This window comes from Pyxicephalus adspersus, chromosome 1, assembly GCF_032062135.1.
Source record: "Pyxicephalus adspersus chromosome 1, UCB_Pads_2.0, whole genome shotgun sequence".
NCBI classification, from domain to species: Eukaryota; Metazoa; Chordata; class Amphibia; order Anura; family Pyxicephalidae; genus Pyxicephalus; species Pyxicephalus adspersus.
The window spans coordinates 84681328-84699594 of NC_092858.1; the positions used below are offsets into that span (position 1 = coordinate 84681328).

An 18267-nucleotide genomic window follows, 5' to 3' on the forward strand; every position below is an offset into this window, starting at 1 on the left:
ACAAATGGCTACCGTGCAGTCAAACTATAACTTCATGCAAAACGAGAAATTGCAGTATTAATGGTATAAAAAGGGCTCTATTTCTAAAACAAGGAATCTGACATTCACTCAAACATTCTCTTTGTGTGAGAGTGTCATCTAATGAATTTGTTTTGCCCCATCAGGATCAGCGTTATCAGTAACTTACCTATTTGATCCTGCAGTTTCCCTGAACATGTTTCTGTTTAACCATGACTCTTCTTGTTATTGACATTGACCCAAGCTCATTTCATACAGCTTTATGATTGTGACCTTATTTACCTGCTACCCTCAACAAGGGATATAACACTTTTAGTTACAACATCACAGCTTTACTTCTACTCCCACTGCCTAGGATATTGACCACAGGATTTTTTGATGAACTGCTAGTTCCCGAAAGCAACTAGAAAAGGTAGAATTACAGCACATTTTTTAATCTAAAATTACACATGGATTTACCATTAATAAAGTGTTATGTTGTGTTTATAGGGTATATCTGCTTTAGTAACTACTTGAAGAATGATTTTAATATAATGTTTTTATTTTATATGCATAGATCTTCCATTAAAGTTCCAGAGGCAAAAGCTACATGTTCTTTCACTAGCAGTGTATTCAGCACAGCCTTTCCAAAATTCTGTTGTAGTAGCAAAAATAAAGTGTAGAATAAAAGAGCATCTTAAAGGTGGAACAACTTTTTCTATATCCAACTCAGTTCAACAAATACTAAGGGTTTCTTTTGGTTCCCAAGTAAGCCTGAAATTGGAGCTGAAATGCTGCAACCCATCTCCTAGCACTGACAAACATAGGGAACTGCAATTTCAACAATTCTATTATTTGTAATAAACAGAATAGCCAGTAGTGGGAACTTATAGAACATTTTTTGGTAAGAATGGGGAAAGAATATACCTCTGGCAGATTTTTGACTTGTCCCTGTCAGAAAGGTTTCACCTCCTTTCCTGTCCAAGTAACCAAACTGGGAATCAGAGAATTGCTACAATAAAGTTACAGACAGGAATTAAAACACAGTTTAAAAGAGAAAATTCTACAAGAAAAGAATAAACCCAATTGCTTTGAACATAGTTATGTTTATTTTTTACTCACAAATGTCATAAAACTAAAGTGCATATCACAAATCAAGAATTTCTTAGACAGAGCCCAGGCAGGTCAGGAATTTGTTTATTTGACAAAGATCACAGTCTGTAGAGCCATAAAACCTTTTATTTATTACTTGCTCAAGACTACAAAATAGAGATAATGCATACACTACCTAATATACTGCTTTTCTCTTTATCTTGGATGCTTTTTTTTTGTTTGTTATTCATTGCAAAGTAATAATACCTGAAACAGAAACAAAAATGGAAGCCATTAGCTAAACTCTTTTTAAATATATTTACACAAAACACTTTACTTGTGTTTTGTGTAAATATATTTAACTTGGGAAAAATAAACCTATAGAAAAAAAACAAACTATAGTCACCAATGTAATATGTACAGGGCTATGTAGTGTTTGTTTGCATAGTAAAATATGAAACAGCCAATTACTTATGCATGCAAAAAATAAATCTGCCGAATATACAGTGATGCACAAGGTTTACAAAGAATACATTTTGAAGCACGCACAAAATACTCAACAAAGAATATCTTATTTGGACTTAATTTATTTGGTGTCTTTTACAGTCCTGCAATGTGTTTCCTCCCCTTCCTAAACCACCAACTGACGGAAAATGCAAATAACAGTGCTTTCTGTTTTCTTTGTGAACCCCAGAAGGCTGTGGTGTATGTGTTAAAATGTGCTTTGTTATATTAGCAATCGTATAAATTACTATTTAAATTCTACACTCTAAAGCAACCCTTAATTTTTATTTACCATTGGGAATTATTTAAAATTGTAATGTTTAAGGTTTCGAAGGGCTTATCACAGCAATATAACAAAACAATTTCAAGTGTGTATTTAACAGACTGAAAATTAGAAAGTAACAGAAGTATTTTGTTAGAGTTTACATATCACAGTATTTACTGTCACCTTCTCAGGCAGCCTCTCTTAACCTTTTTACCACTCTTAGTGAACCTTAAGATAGTTTTCAGGTCTCAGGGAACCCCCACTAAAATGATTAAACCTATGGCTCATGGTACATAGTATTGAAGAATTAAATAAATTTTAATTTGTATATAGATAAATATTTTATCAATATATTAAAAAAAAAAATTAAAATATTTTTTCTAAAACAATATCATGGGTGTTAAAGTGCAGCACCTTGGACACTCAATGTCTTAAATGACCTAGTAATTCAAATCAAGTTTTATGTATGCACTCTATTTACAATGCTGCAATGCATTTGTGCAGTTGTATACTCTAACACATATATACACACAATATCATGCTTATGTGTTGCCAGTGACTACATACGCCAACCACATGTAATCTAATGCAGATCCACTCCTAACAAAAATACAAAAAGTCAAGTATAGAAAAATGAGGATCCAAGAAACAAAGCATTTCTACTTCCCTGATACATGCTCAACTTCCCACAATAGAGTATGACCTAAGGATAAGCACATCAAATGCTTTCATTACTGAACACAATTTTATTCAAATTATTTATGTATCTATTTATGATCACAAACAAGCTAAAAAATTTGCTATTGTGATAATATGTGCCCTTCTCAGTCCTATTCTAATGTTACATTAACAATCTATGCAAACTGTTTCCTGTGTGCATTGAAATGATGCATTGAGGGAAAAATTCCTAAAGTTGATTACATTGCATAAACTGCACTAACATAATATAATTTTATTCAGCAAGAGTTTTACAATTAGGTTTTGTAAAAAAAAAAAATTAGGTCAATTACTTTTGTTATAAACATATAGGTTGGGCAAATTACACAAATGTTTCATTGCTTTAAAAAAAATGCTATAAATTCCCAATGAAAATTATTATCTGTATCCATCCTCCTTTTACATGTACCTCCATACCCCAATAGAGTATACAAGCATACAAATAATAGAAATATCTGGGACCTTTAAGGCATTATACAAAAAAACATAAATATGAATAAAATACACAGTTTATTAGTTTACAATTAAAATCAATAGTTTATACATAAATACAAAGCCTAAGCCCAAAACATATACATCCTATTAAATTTTCCATATACAGAACACCAACGTTAGTTTCAACCCTTAGAATGTTTCAGGATAAAACCCTTTCAGGAAATAAGGGTCTGCAAATGTATTGAGATTCTAACATAAGAAACAATAGTACATGTATTCAATTGTTGAAATATAGAAAAAACAGGTACTGATTGTATACACTGATTAATATTATTAATAAGTGATTATTATAATATATATTAAAATAATAGGTGTTATGTATATTCAAAATTTATTAGGGTGTACAACGTATTTATCTGATACATATGCTGCCTTGCTCTTATTGTACATGTTCCAGGCATAGGGTTGGCCACTAGGTATAAACTATTGTATAATGTTCAGTTCCATATACATTTTTTATGCATGTATACCTATCCCTTTTTTATGCATGTATACCTAGGTTAAGGACTATTTCAGTTTAATCTCAGTACTAAAATAACTTTTTTAATCTAAAATTTTATAACCCCCAAAGAAGGATTGTAAGTAGAATTGCCATATGCCTTCAAATATCCTATGTATGAAATTATCCTCTGTAGATCCTTAAATGTATTTTTTACCATACTCAGTAATTCAATTGTTTTTTTGTGGGACAATAAAACCTAAAGGGTTGTACGCTCCCCAACCTCAAGGAGAGCTGATGTCTCCAAACCTTCTTTTTTATTGTCTAGTTGCACAGCGTATAATTACTCCTGCCCTGCTATATGCTCCAAGTATAAAATATTACCCAATTTATTCTCTCACCAACTCCTTTAATATCTAAATATAATTACTCAGCATTTTCACACAGCCTCTCTAAGGATTAGCAGAAACCAGCCAGCATAAATAAGAAGAGCACTGGGCAATATATGTAATAAAATAATTACACCACCTATTCTCTTATGGTAAACTTACAAGAAAATGTTAATATTTTTAAAAGGTAGAAATACCGATACATCCGACCTAAACACTTCAACACAGATCTCTCCCCTCTTTAACTCTAGAGTGAAAACAAATAATTTACACTCCAAATACCTTCATTTCATCTACAGACAAACAAATTCAGCTTCTGGTATATGTATACCATAACAATGATTTTTTTTATTTTTATCACTTTTGGTCTGGTACATATACAACGTAAAGTATTTGGTTATATTTGATAAGTGAAAACACTTCTGTTAATGTAGTTTTAATGTTGTCCTGTGCTCAGTGCAGTGTTATCAGCCCTGTCCAGTTCACCTCTGTGAAGTACATAGTACATTTCATATAGTAAATAGAAGTGGAGGAGGCGTTCTGAGATCCTAAAACATTTTCTGCCCTTAAGTGATAATGTTACTTCTGCGTAGATACAGTATAGTGAGTAAGTCTTGTCTTTGTAGGAAAAAAATTTTAAACTATATAAGGATCACTAGCTGAAAAAAAGAGAATATATCTAGGGATAGGTAAGCTTCAATAAATTATATTTGTGTTCTTTGGTTTAAATAATGGTGCATCTGGGGGTAGGGGGTTCTGCACCACCTGAAGGGTGCAACAGTACTGCTGCTTACTAAACTGGTGGCCAGATGTTTTTATTATATATACAGCGGGGACTTCAGCACCAATATAAGTCTTTGCTGGATGAAATGATCTCCCCTACAAATAAAACTTGGGATCCAATAGGGAGACGATAGCATGGGACCAGTTAGATGTTCAGGTTGGGGTGTTGTTTTCCAATGTTGCATATATTTTCTATTCTCCAGTTTCCATTATTACCTTTGTATGTGCTGTCTGGGTGCCTATGTCAAGGGACTGCACACAGAGAATGTTTTCTTTATAGCCTGCCTATTCTCAGAATTTCCTATTTTGTTTTCCCCTATTTTCCCTTTTGTTCTCCTTCTTGTAACATTTAAACATTTGTTGAGATCTTATTTTCACTGGTGTATTATAATATTTATCTAAATATGTGTATACATTTGCCAATTTATTATGAATTAGGCTCTTGTATGTTTGATAAATAATAACAATATTAAGTAATTTAATACAAACATAGGTGACTGAGAAATCAGGACAAAGTAGAAAGTACTAAGTAGAAAAACATAAACGGAGAAGTAACAAAAAAATTAGAAAAAAAAACCAGATAGGGGATGGGGGAGAAAAGCCCCCCATTTTAAATAGGTAGGGAAAAAAAACTTTTTGGGGTGAAGAAATGATCTGGGTAAATTAAAAGGAAAGGAGTTGTTGGGGTCACCAGGTGGTAGAATTTGGGTGTGATGAACACATTGGTGAAGATCCATAAGAAGGCGGCAGAATTTATGTGAAGGTCCTGATTATTTGTTTTAAAGCTGCAGACAGACATCAATTATAACACACCAATATAATATTAATTATGATACAATTTCTGATATTTTGTGAATGTTTCCAATGAGAGGGGAAAGAACAAGTACTGTACACACTGTTCTATGAAAAGGGGAGGATGAGTGGGAGACACCCCGCAGCATCCTCCCCATATTAAATGACAGCGGTCGTAGTGATCTGCCATGGCGGATCTCGGGATGACATTGTGAGCCACTATACACGCTTGACTTTGACCCAAGGCAGTCATGATCGTGGCATGATCTAGCAGGTGTATATAGTAAGTCCCGGGCTTACATGGTTTAATTGGTATTTTAATAAAAAAATTCCAAAAATTTGGAATAATGGGGAAATAAATGGCTGCATGTGGAAGCTTGCAGGAGAGATCATAGCTTGGGTTTCCTTGTCACTATTCATTCTCATGCTGCCTCACTTCTTGCTCATTCTGGCCGTGTGACCCGTCTGGCAGGTTCGCCGGGTATACTCCGACATGCTATGACATCACAGCCTGGCCCGGCCACATACACTGAGGTGGAGGGCACTGAATGGTTCCATTCATAGCCGCGCGTGTATGTGCCTGAGACCCCCGGACCCCCCCTATCCCCCCCTTCTCGGGGACGCGCAGAGGAGCGGGAGACCACAGGCGGGTGCGCGCTCCGTGTAAACATGGCGGCGCCGTGAGGTTCTGTCTTGAGGAGTCACTTGTGTATCTGCAGAGAGCGAAGCAGCGGCGTAACATTGGATGAATGGAGAACGGCATGAGCTGAGAAGAAAGCTGCAGGAGGAAGGCTTCTCCATGAATCAGGCGGCCCCCACAGGACCCTCCCCCTGGCCGGAGCAAGCGTGGCCACTGAGGTGAGCCCTCACCCTCCTCCTCTCCTGGCGGCCTCCAGGCTGCTCGCCCTGCTGGGGTATATGGAGGGCAGGGTGCCACGGGTGCTGCCAGCAGTCAGTGTGCTATAAGGACAGGTGAGAGCTCACACCTCCAGGGCTCCTGTGCTGCCCAAACTTTTCTATGGGGACCTGTCACCGTGCCCACACAAAGAGTGCCCGGGGTATGGGTGCAAGAACAGGGTGCCCACCTACCGCTGCCAACCTCCCACTATCTGGATGGCAACTTCTGGCTGTCCTCACCTCTGCCAGACACCATTATTATTAATATTACGCAGTATTTATATAGCGCCAACATATTACGCATCGCTGTACAAAGTCAATATTGATGTCACTAGTTGTCCCTCAAAGAAGCTGACAATCTAATACCATATTCATATGTCATTATTACAGTCTAAGGACAATTTGGGGGGAAACCAATTAACCTCACTGCATGTTTTTGGAGGAAACATGGGGTAAACCGACAAACTCCATGCAGAAATTGTCCTGGCCTCTACCATACTCATCTGTCATTATTACAACCTATTGACAGATTGGTGGAAAATATGCTCACATTTATAAGGAGAACATGCAAACTTATTTACAAAGCACATTTCTGCAATGGTATTCAGCTTTGTTTTGTTTGTTGTTCTCACCATAAAACATCAATAAAGGTTTTTAGGAGCATCCATATATTTCCTAATTATGAGGCTTAGAGCAGCTTTACCTAACCAGGGTCTCATGGAACACCGGGGTTCCTCAAGAGTTGGCTAGGAGTTTCTTAGGATGGGAGTTGGGGGTTCACCTCTGCACTGGTCTCCAGTATTGGGGGTCACTTCTGCGTTAACCTCCGCTATCAGGGGTAGCTTTAATGCTGATCTCCGGTGTTGGGGGTGACTGTTGTTCTGGCCTCCAGTGTCAGGGGTCACTTCTGCGCTGACTTCTGGTGTTGGGGGTCACTTTTGCACTGACCTTCAGTCTCCAGTAAGGGTTATCACTGTTCATTGACTGTTTTTTCTGGCCTTTTATATTTAATTTCAGGATAAGTAAACCCTTTTGTTATTATTTATTTTTTTATATACTGATCACACACATCTACCATAAACTGTAGATCTAATCACATTAGTGGGGATTGTCTGACACCTGAATACTATTTCAGGAGTTCTTTCATGGTAAAATGATAAGGAAGGAGGCCGACTTGGAGAATGACAATAAATACCATGAATAAATACCCACAATAATCTTCTCCTATTTTCTCTTTTTCAGTCTGTTTGGTAAATACACCATTTGGTAGATTTTTGCTGTATTGGTGTGATAATAGTAAAATATTTCTATTGATCTTGCAGTGATCTAGTTAATGCACTGCCTGTCTTAGGGCCAGAAACGCCACTGGGTGGATGGGATAAAGGAAAAAGGAAAACTAATGCAGGCGATGTGGTTGAGGAATTGTAATCTGTAATAAATTCCATGTGTTTTTTTCTTGATTAGGTTTCACTTAAAAGATACATCAGTACATTTGAAGATCTTTTCTGTCTTTCATGCTTGCACCTTCAAGTGCCATTCTGTGTTGTATTTCACAGGTGTTGGATCATTTTTTTAAATCTATCACAGGAGGCTGAGGATATCTACAACTTGTCTTCCTTTTCATTGCCTAGTCTTTTATAGATACCGTTTAGGCATTGCTAAATAATAGTAAATCATTGTTGTATTATTGTCAAAAAAAATTTCATAAATGGACAAACAGCCCTTACTATGAAAGAGTCTGGGATTTATCTAGATCTCAGCTGTGTACACAGGTTCAATATTTGTGGCTGGAAATAATCTTTCCTGATCGCTTCCAGCGGCAATAGAGTAACAGCTGACTGAATGAGCACTGTACACACATTGCTGGTCTTTTCTATGGAGGGGGGGAATTCTATAAAATTGTGCTCCTCTCCATTGACTCGTATTGCAGCTGTTCACCACCGGTCGTTCATGGATCCATCAGGACAGATTCATGAAGACATTGTACAATCGGAGACGATTCTGGCCAGAAATGACCCAGACTGTTCATATAGTGTGAGAATAATCTGACGTGTGTACATAGCACTACTTTATACATGATAAGGTAAAGAGAGAAAGGAGCTTGTTCTGACCACTGATCTAAAAATGGCTGGTCAAAAATGTTCTAGCTTTAGAGACATTATCAGTCATCCATGTAGGACGCCTGTCCTGACACCTTGTAAAAAAAAAACAAGTTTATATGTCATGAGAAAAAAAAGTGGGGAAAGCCATAGCTGGTGTTATTCCAAAGGTGTAAGGTGATTGGCCATTTCTTGATTCCAAACTTCCGAATCCGACAGGAAATGAGTTTTGGAGAAATCCCGGTGAACTTATGTTTAGGTCACTGACTCTGAATATTAAAGACTTAGTTATATTATAAGGTCCTGACAAATGGAAATATTATGCATTATCTGCTAAAAAAGAAGCTTTGTTTGTCCCTCCTATGTGTTATAATTAACAGTAAAACTTTTGAAACTTTCACAAAGTTCTGTGCTCTAGAAGAAGAGCAGATAACGCTTTTACTGGTCTCTAGTGAATTCTGTTTGGGTGGTGCCATAATCTGTTACCCACAAGGAAGGCCCTTGTAAAAAGGCTGTTCACCAGATAAATTAAGTTGTTTACACACACATGGCAGTATTTATTAAACTGATTTTACAGCAGGTATATCATTTTTAGAAGAATGCCAATTTTACTGATGAAAGATAGTGATCACCGGATTTATCAAGTAGTCTGTTTGCTACTTTATGATCACCAGTTATATTTTCCTACATCCACAGTGAGACATATCGGGTACAGTGTATCAGTATGATTGAAACAAACATCCTGGTTTGCTTTACCACCACTACATGTAAATACTGTAAATCTATGGCAAGGTCTGGTGTCCCTACACACACATGTAGCCCAAGCTGCAGCTTATCCCTGCTGACAGTGGATGGCATTTCTGATTTCCAAAATAACTAAGAGAAAGATTCTTCTGATTTTGATCATTATGTTAGGTTAGTTATTGGTTGGCAATCGATTGCTGTTCAACCTTTCATAAAAGTTGAGTTATAAAAGTGGCACTCAAAGTTTAGTACATTTTTGTCTAGCCTTCCATGGTATCAGTGAGATCAGGAATACTCGGCTTGTGGCTGCATAGCGCTAAGGACTTGTGCTCCTTTTTATTTACTTGTATAAATTGGCTTTAAACGTAGGTCGCGTGCCACACAAGAAATTGTGGCTGATTGACATTAGTAGTATAAATATCACAAAATGAGTGTTTGACCTTCATCCCATAGGCTGAGAATAGAATAAATTTAGACTTATTTAGTTGTAGGTCTCTAGCTTGAATGTTCAGTCAGCAGGCTTGGATATCACAGAATCCCTAGTGTTTTGTGTTTAGTTACTAGCTGCTGATTTATGTTTCCCACAGACCAAAAATGATTGCTGAAATAATGAATGTGATTTCCCATATTTAGTAGATCTTTCTATTGATTAACCCTGTAACAAGACAAGCTAGTTTTCAGAACATGTGTGCCAGACTGTTATTGTGGCAGCTGCACTTCAGACATGTAAAGCAAGTTTATGGTGTCCCCTAGACTGCAGTCAATAGAAACCATACTAAAACCCAGATGGGTTGGAGGAGGAGCCAGACGGTCTTTTATCTGCAGATGTGATCCTTTGCACATTACCTGGTCTGGAATTTAGGAAGTTGGCAGGGTTCTTTAAAGAATAGATTTCTTTCCCATAATCCCATTGTGGAAACTGAAAAACTACATGTGGTTACAGCATTTTGAAAGTTGTTCCCGGCTCTTCATTTGGATTTCCTTATTGTACTAAGTTTACTTTGCTTCAGTAAATCTGCATGGTGATGAAAGATCCTCTTCTAATGGTACTGCTTTTCAGACTACAAGGCAGCAGGATATATTATTTGTCCCGGTAAGTGGCATGTAGCAGTGATGCCATTGTGTTTTATTTTACACCCTGTCCGCCATATGCTTAAAATACTGTTTTCCTGACTTAATGCAAAATAAATATAGAAAATTATTTTTAAATGTACAATTCAGTTGGCAACTCAGAAGTGACTTGCAAGTTAAACAGGGGATTGATTTATTTATTTTTTGTTATGTTATGAAGATCACCTATACACTGCTGCTGACCTCTGTAATACTGCTTTTTTAATGCACACTGTCCACACTTAATTTATACTATAATTGACAAGTCAGTAACTAAATAAAAGATCTTTTAAAAACATACAAACTTTTATGAAGGTCATCCACAAATATCCAAATATTTTTTCTTAAATGTGATTGTCAACTACATTGTCAGAATTTTAACATTTGCTACATGTAACTGTGTCACACTGAGGTTAGTAAATATTTAAAATAATATATATTATATATAATAGATTTTTATTTGCTTATTTTATGGGGATTTGTCCCCACAAAAGTCTCTAAACAATATCTGTGCCTCCAGTTAGGCTTTTCATCAACCAAAATGTGAGAAGATGTTTCACGTCCAATTAATCCTTTTTGTGCTTACCTGAAAGCACTGCACAGATTTTTGAAAGAGCAGTACACCTAAAAGAGATTTTTTTGGGATAGATGCTGGATATATTAAGGTGTCACTACCAAACCACACAGCCCTGTCTAGTAGGCTCAGTAATCTGATATATTCAGTAACACATTTCTTCCCCACCCTGTGAATAAACAGGGAAAGGAGAAACAGTAGACTGATGAGCTTTTCTCTGTTATATTCTACTATCAGCATTTTGCTCTGTTGTTCTTCTTTTTCCTCCCTCAGCTCAATGTTCTTCTGTCCAGGGACTTTAAAAGGCCTATATCAAGTAAATTTAGCAAATTTTTTGCACAAAAGTATATTTAAGGTGCAATTTCACAATTTAAAAAAAATCTCCTTACATCTGCATGGGAAACCTATAACATCCACAATTTCTTAAAGTTTCAGAAAGGGTATGTTAGTAAATAGGTAAGAACAAAGAAAATAGCACTAGAAAGGGTTTTTTGCATCAAATGTATTGTATTTATGATACTGCTCATAAGAACATACAATACAAAATTAATTTGATCTTATATATTGTAAGATCATAGTATATACATATTTTTGTCCCTAAGGGCACTCACTATACACCGATCATCTATTGTTGTGTGTAATCAACTAACGTCAATGAATTGGTATAAATAAGGTAATCCCTTGCGTATAAACCGTAATACTCAACGCATTTCACCGTCTTTTTTTTTTTTACCTATTTACAATATCCAGGGTTGACATCCAAGCCGTTTGAAGGCATATTTATTAATCAACACGAATACATTTTTTGCTACAATACAAATACAGACACTGGGAGGAGGGAGGTTAGGTTCATGCAGAGTGAGATTAGTCTCTGTTAAGTAGAATTGCCTGGAGATACAGAGGGTTTAGTGTTCCACTTCACAAATGATGCAACTGCAAAATTGTAATCCTAAAAGATTTTTTAAATGAACAAACATGTTGAGTATATATTGATTGATCAGATCAGGTCACCTTCTTTCATTGTCCTGTGGTCCAGTCCTGCCCACATGCCCATTGTGTTCTTGTATGCATGTATATCATATTATTATTGTTTTTATTTTGTTAATCTTTTTACTAGTGGTCTATATAAGACCTTGCCTAAAGCTTTTAATTCTAATCCAAGTAAAATTCCTATACTTTGAAAGTTGCTGTGACTGCCTGATGCATTTAGGCTCTAGTGGATTTCCTGAGACTCCTCGTTCATAGATTGAATGTAGTCCCTAATTTTGTTTAACAATTTATATGTATAGAAATGGAAAACTCCTTTATCTTTGCTTCAGGTGAAGCCGCATTTGACATATCAGTAGAAGGGTTGTACGGCCATTATCCAAGTCTGCTTGGCTCTCCTCCCAAGTTACCTTTATAAGAACTTTCTTGATGTTTTAATAATAAACTCAGCTCAAAGATACGCTGCAACTGTATGCTATTCTGTTGAGATCTGGTCCCTGTAATGTTCACCGATAGATGAAGAAATTTCAATTGTGGAGAGTGAGAGTCCCTATCCCAATTTAGATACTCTGTGTGCTGGCTGAGCTCCTCAAACCCCTCTGTTCTCTATATCCTGCTTCAAATCCCACAAGTCCTGCCTTGGCGAAAATGGAAAACAAGTTAGAATTTGGGCAGTCTGATGATAACAGGTCCATGATGAACATAACTGGGAATATCCTTCATTACTTGGTGTATAATATATTTCTGTAGTTTTATTGTGGGATTTGTGTGGGTGTACAGTAGCCCCGTGTTGAGGTTTTTCAGGGAAGCGGCAAAGCTTCGTATGCCCACGCTGCCATATCAAGCCCCCTAAAATACATGCATTTAGTCAAGAGAAGTATGCATTATTTTACCTGCAATTGCACCACATCATAGAAACCAATGAACGGAATGTCTGGTGCATGTTTTGCCCCACATACATTTGTTCTAGCAATTGTTTAGGTATGTAAAAACCTAAACGCTATAGATTCTATTTATAAAACAGGGAATCTGACTTTCCCTCAAACATTCCCAGATGGGAATCAATTACTGCCATTGAAACACCTGGAGCTGGAATATTCCCATGAGGAAATGTCTGACTCCCTGTTTTATAAATAGAGCCCCATGAGTTGAATCTACCATTTCTGTCTGAAGTTTAATTGTGAGACCATCATCATTGTTATTATACAGGATTTATATAGCGCCAACATATTACACAGCGCTGTACATTAAATAGGGGTAGCAAATGACAGACAAATACAGACAGTGACACAGCAGAAGGAGATAACCCTGCCCTGAAGAGCTTACAATCTATCATCTACTGTAAACTGGCCCTAGGGACCAGGCAGGCATTCTAGTTATTGACCCCGCCATTCAGACTTAGTGGCCATTGGGGATGTATAAAATCCATTACTAGGAGTGAAGGTTAATGTAAATGATTAATTTTTAATTAAATAGTAATTATTTGGTGTAATGGAGAATATTTAATGAGAATCTGTATAGAAGAGAATGTAAATTTGTGCCCTTTTTGTAGTAGTGAATAACCCTAGGTAGTTGTCTTTATTATTATTTATATATTGTTTTTTTTTTATTCTCACAATTTTTACCTTTCTCAGAGCTGCATTTGGCTTTATAAACATGTTGACATCTGCACAAAGTAAACTTGAATTTCATGTTCCAGTTTAGATAACATTATTCAACCTGGTTTTCTAGTTTTATCATTCTCATGTTTATCAATTACAGTTGATAATGTGAATAACTCTAAGGTTAAACTCCAGTCAGGTTTAAGAGAAAAAAACACTAACTAAAAATATTTCTTAGCAAAAAAAAGAACTTGTCTAGTTTAATCATGTAAATTTGACTTTCCAATAGCTACTTATATTGTCTTGTGTTCCAGAACTATATGGATTTGGGAGGAGTGTTATTAATGTGAAATATCTCACACATCCCTATTATTCACAGCAACAAATCACAATATATAAATAATATGTAAGAAAGGGATGCTAAATCCAATCTAAAAAACGGCATATCGTGTAAACTTTTACAAGGACCATACTGTTACTGGAAACAATCACTAATGATCATTGCCACTGACACCGGTCTAGTGTCTGTAAGCAGCTTGAAACGCCCCCTGCTCTCCAAGCAGTAATACTCCTTCATAAATTCCAGAAGAAGCGTTGGATTACTGTGATGTGTGTAGAGCAACTAATTCATCATTCCTCCTATTAAGGTATACTTACTACACCTCCCATTGCGGTATACTTACTACACCTCCCATTGCGGTATACTTAGTACACCTCTCATTGCCGTATACTTGGTACACCTCATCCTTCCATGACCTTTTGTTTTTACATTTGGTACATTTACAGCTTTGTTTTCCTAGATTTATTGTGAATTGACTTTCTATCTGCGTTATGTACTTACGATTAAACTATAGCAGAGCATGAACTGTGCTAGAGAAGAGTCAGGTTGGCAAACTGGCAGTGTTGTGTGCCAGGGCAGAAGAGAACTAATTAGGTAGCTGTATAGAAGAAATAGAAATAGAAACTTACATTTTATCAGTGCCACTGCTATTACACCCGGAGCATATTGTATATAGACCACATCTCAGCCACATGTTTTATAAAGCCACAAAGAAAAGTGTAAGTATGTGAATATTTTTGGAAGATACTGTAGCTCGATATTTCAAGCTATCCTCTAGTTATAAAGGTAAGCCTGATTCTCAGTCTTAGATGTCAGCCGGGTAAGGATCAGGGGATTTCTGTTTGTAATCACGTGATTTTTGATGTTTTACATTAAACTGATCATTCCTTTGAAGTAGCTCCTGAGTTATTCATATTAGAGCCCTCACGTGTTTGCGATTTCTTTTGGATTTGGTAGCATATGTCTTTTAACCAGCTCTCTGCCAGGAAAGAGACATTCAATTGCTTTATTTCTATGAAAGTGTTAACATGTAAATATTTCTCTCTGAAAAGACTGGGCTGACAAGGTGCAAATTTACTCTCAGTGAAAGTATGCAATACTGAATTAGCATTACTCTAGTTAAAATGACCTTTATGTTTTAGTTGGCAACTATGATTGTCTAAAACCAGAAGGAAAATTTAAATCAGGTTTAATTTCCTGCTCATAGGATTAGCTTACTTCATTTCTAAGCAGTTCTTCCTTATTGTAACTGTAGCAGTTAGATACTCCAACACAACACTCAAAAGCTATAATGTCCACTGTGAGTATGCAGTAAGTGAAACTGAAAATCCATGCATAGGAATAAAAAGAAAATGTATAAAATCTGGGACTTTTAAACAACATAACTTTACAAATTTTTTTTACATTACATCATTTTTTATTTTAAACATATAAATACACAAAACATCATTTAAAACTGTTTAAAAGTATATAAAACATATTATATTATCCAACCATTTCAGCCATTTCATAAAGCAATAGAATTTATTTGGAATACAATGTGAAATGTTCCCAGTGCATTTGCGTGTATAGAAATAAAAGCTAATAAAAGGATTTTGAGCTTTATTGACTTATTTAAACACACTGCTATTATGTTGAACATAACTTGTCTCTATAAATTTTTTCCCTGTCAATGTGTTCATATTTTTTGTTTATTTCCTATTAATTTCTTATTGTGACAACTGTGCACTTTTGATAATTGGCCACTAGGTGGCAGATCGAGTAATTGTTTTAATAGGAACTGAAATGAGAAGAGTATGGAGATACCACCATCTGATAGCGATTTTCAGAGTAATTGGCTGGGCAAATAATTTATAAATAGAGCCCTATGTGTGTCAGGGCTGTGGAGTTGGAGTTGGGAACTTAGGGGCTATCTGAAATTGTAATCAGCAAAAAAATATTCCTAATCCGACTCCTATTAAATTTAAGTTGTTAATAAAAATTGTTGCAGTATACATGCAGTATGTAAAAATGCAGTATTTCACAATACTATTCCATATTCAGTTAGGTTGGAAAAAGACATAACTCCATCAAGTTCAACTATTATATATATAATATATATATATATATATATATATATATATATATAATAAGGTACAATTTGGTTCAGCATTTCCTTCCTGATCATGTGAGGCAATCAGATATTCCCTGGATCAATAGCCTCTGTTATCTTTGCTTTAAGACTTTAATACCCAGCTAAAATATTTGCTTCTAGAAAAGCATCCAGCTTTTTTTTTTTTTTATAAAGCAATCTATAGTATATATAAATATGCTAAAACGAAGTAGTGTAGTTTTAAAGCAGCACATGATGTAGTTTATATTTTTGAACAAGTTGTTTGTGATCCTCAGTATATCTGCAAGTACTTTAAAATGTATAGCCTTGATCAAAAAAAGAAAGAAATTAAATTTTGTTTTTAGTTTGTGTTTTTAGTTTAAAAGTTAGGCATAAACTTACTGGTTTACATGGTAATATTTACAGGCCTGGGATAGGGTAGAGTGTCAACTACCTGGCCAGGAATTCCTATTCCCAAAGCAGACCCCATCTTCATAAAGCTTTACAATGGCTGAGCTTTGACATTAATGAAATGCTGTGTATGTTGTGTTTTAATCAACAGGAAGCATTAGCATTTATGGGCATATTTAAATCAGAGGAGTCAGAGGTATCATAAAATGAAGAGTTGGAGGGTTTTTGTACTCGCTCCACAGCCCTGGTATAGTGTGTGTTTTCAAAATATTGCATGACTATTATTTTAAAATCAAAACCATCCAAATAGTTAGATTCTGAAATGCTTCAAAACATTTGCTAGGATCTCTAACATAATTAAGCAGCAATTTTATAAACATTGTATTTTTTAAAAACGTATGGAAATCTCATAATGCTTATCATTTTGGAAGCCCTTTTCTTCATAATCTTTGCAGTCCAAGTCAAAAATCCCACTATACCCTTTCAAGGTGGTGCGCTACTGCATGTAAGTTAACTTGTGTCTTATTACAGCAGATATATACAGCAGGGGAAATAAGTATTAACCACATCAACATTTTTCTCAGTATATTTATTATCAATGGGGTTTTTGAAACCCCATTGGGTTTTTTGAAACCATATGCAGAAACCATATGCAGAAAAATAGCCCCATACCATGATGTTCCCACTTCCAAACTTCACTGATGGTATGGTGTTTCTTGGGTGATGTGCAGAGCCATTTCTCCGCCAAACATGGTCTGTGCAATGACGTCCAAATAGTTCACTTTTGGTCTCATCTGATCAGTCTATATTCTCCCAGTATTTAATTGGCATGCCCAAATATTGTGCAGCAATGAAACATCAACATGCTTTGTATTCAGCAGTGAAGTCTTGTGTGGTGAGCATGCATAGAGGCCATGTTGGTTGAGTGCGTTACCTATTGTTTTTTTTTTTTGTAAACAAGGGTACCTGCTTAAACTCTCCTCAATTGACTTTGGCTCTTGGACAACTCTTCTGATTATTCCTTTGACTTATCTGTCAGAAGTCTTGCAAGGAGCACCTTACTATGGCTTGTTTGGGGTGAAATGATGCTCATTCCACTTCCAAGTTATGGCCCTATCTGTGCTCCCTGGAACATTCAGAAGCTTAGAAATATGTCTGTAACCAATACCATCAGTATGTTTTACAACACTAATGTTGTAAAGGTTTTGAGAGAGCTCATTGGTTTTATCCATCATGATATGTATCTTGTGTGATATCTTGGTAATGAGAAACCTTTTTTTATAAGCCATCAATATGCATTAACCAGCTAATATGAATTTGCACTGATAGGGGTAAGGATTGCTTTGTGAATATTGATACAGATATTAGCAGGTTTCTTACATTTCTGTGCCTTTGTGTACATCTTCATGTGTATACTTCCCTATGCTATTCCACTTTAATTCTACACACTTAATGTATGGATGTATTTCTTTTTTTATTTGTATGTGTGGTTTACTTGTATTGTTCCTGACATCTGGTGTAAATTTCATTTTAATAGCACACAGAATGTTATGTTGAATATTGCAAATAATGCGAATCCTTACACTATGTTTAGTGTTTGATGTTTTTTAACGTTATCATGATTTTTTTATGGAAAGTTTAATAAAGTTTGCTAGCATTTTGTATATTATTTTGAGGTTTGCTTATTAAATGCATTAAACGTCCAGTTCTGTGCATTTGCATAGTCTCCACAGATATATTTATTTTTTTAACTCTATTAAGAATTTCAAAAACTAATTATATCTCTTTTCTACATACTATTCTTCCTTTGTGATTCATTTTTCCCAGCGTCGTATCAACATTTTATTGCCATCAGCAAAAAATGTTTTGGGATGAGAATGTTGCCACTGATGCAGCTCTGCTTTCACATCAAATTCTTCTTCCTAAAGCTTTTTTTCTG

At 35.7% G+C, this 18267-nt stretch overlaps 1 protein-coding gene across 4 annotated transcripts in view; it reads left to right on the forward strand.

The window, feature by feature from the left end:
- The first annotated feature begins 4518 nt into the window (after positions 1-4518).
- Positions 4519-18267, forward strand: part of SCML2 (Scm polycomb group protein like 2) — a 47445-nt gene continuing 33696 nt past the window's right edge. The window contains exon 1 of one of the 4 annotated variants that reach the window (XM_072416627.1): positions 4519-4587. The gene's annotated coding sequence lies outside the window, so the exon portion shown is untranslated. Of the gene's footprint in view, positions 4588-6087; positions 6446-18267 lie in introns of those variants that run through there. The other 3 variants (XM_072416637.1, XM_072416610.1, XM_072416602.1) reach the window with 3 other exon arrangements.